Below are 1,969 nucleotides of genomic sequence, written 5' to 3' on the forward strand. Positions count from 1 at the left end.
CTGTCCTTGAACACATGGCGAGTCATGGCAATAACATACGGCATCGTTTTTTTCTGAAATAGCCATTAAGGAATATAGAAATTGCATTTACCTTAGAAGTTCTCTTGTTGCAAGCAGAATCCCTTTCGCTGTGATAACGATGTATGCGTTCTCTCTCTCTCTCTCTCTCTCTCTCTCTCTCTCTCTCTCTCTCTCTCTCTCTCTCTCTCTCTCTCTCTCTCTCTCTCTCTCTTTCTCTCTCACACACACACACACCTTGTTTATGAAAGAAACTGCTTTTGGGTAATGAGTTATAATGTCTGAAAAAAATGCAGTTGGAAGAAATCTTAAACTGCTTTGAATGTTTCAATACAATAGGCCTACATGTAGACTATACGTTATTTATTAAATTAATCGGGGGGGGTTTCATGCCATTTCATGGTTAAACAATTCTTGCTGCCATTCCCGTTGCATGCTGATTATTCAATGACATGCTTTACCTCAAACTAACCTTACACTTACTAACGGAATTTCAGTTTGGAGGAAAAATAGCACATTTACATTTTCAACTAGTAGGCCTAAAATAACTATACAGTGATTTATGAGAATTTTTTTTATACAAATGTAAAAAAAATATATAGAGGAAAAAGCTAAAACCTGCCTTATGTTGTCGTTCATCTTTGAGGTACTAAAATGCAATTTTGTTCATAAAAGTAATGATTTTGTTTCTGGAATTCTAACCCGTCATGTACTAATTTTGTCCAGTAGATGGCAATAGATGCTTTTCATCTCTGGCACGTTATTATGATCCTTTGTGTGTCACTGTGGAGTTGGAGATTGCTGACTCATTGGAGGCTACATGCCCTGTGCTGTCAAAGAGATTTGCACTGGAGCAGGCAGGTGCTGTATTAACATCCCCGGCCATCAATCAGAGCTATAGGGGATGTCACAGACCCGCCACACACAGCCACACACGGCCCTCACATCATAAAACCTCTCCAGCGCTCTCTTTATCTGGGTGTGGTTTAGACGGGGAGTTGAATGATGCCAATCCACATTTCTCAAAAAGTCTTGCTGCCTTCTGGACACATGTTTTTAAAACTGTATGACACACCAGCCTATAGATCACATGTTTTGCGTATTAAAGCTAATGTGTTCACTTACAATGTCCCGTCTCCTTTTACTTCTCTTCCTGGATAATGTCCCAGATAGTGATGATTGCTGCAGTGCAGGCGTGCTCTCTGGAGAGACTGAGGATATGACGTTATACTGCTGCCAGTCGAGCCTGACCTGCCATTACCAGATCAATTAAAAGAGCCTAACCAGTCGGGAATTCAATCATTTCATTTTTCATCTCGTTCCCTCACAATTTAAGGCAATCAGTATTTGTTGTTAATGTAGTGCACATTTGAGGACATGAGGTAACATATTTAGATGAATTGAATAACGTGTATTTTTACAGCCGCTGTCCTCTCTCTGGCCTTTGTTTTCACTGTTTACTGACAGGCTGAGTGATGTGGTGTTCAGGATAGGAACTAAGAACTGCCAGTTTGCTACAGAAGGCTCATCTCCTGGTGTTTCTAGTGACAGAGTTTAGAGTCTTTATAAATAGAACCATTTAATACACACCATTGTAAAATTAGTAAACATTATGAATACTAGGGATGCGTCAACATCCAGCTAGGCAGACATCTAAGACTAATACTGACATGTGTATTTTTATTCAGAACTTCATTGGATCAAGCAATCCACTGTTAGTGACATAAGTATTGGGTTGTGTATAATACTCATCGTTATCATCTGTCATCATCTGTCATTATTGTTAATTTAGTAATTTAAAGTACAGTAATGTTGGCTACGTATAAACATTTCCATCTCACTTTTTTATTTGGCCAGTGTGAAGCTATAGCTACCATCAGCTGTTATCAGCTATGAACCAATCAGATCATTTTCTCCTAGGAGACACGCCCTCAGGACTCCATGCACTGTC

The sequence above is a fragment of the Hypomesus nipponensis genome, chromosome 19 (assembly GCF_054491055.1).
Source record: "Hypomesus nipponensis isolate SF chromosome 19, ASM5449105v1, whole genome shotgun sequence".
Lineage (NCBI taxonomy): Eukaryota > Metazoa > Chordata > Actinopteri > Osmeriformes > Osmeridae > Hypomesus > Hypomesus nipponensis.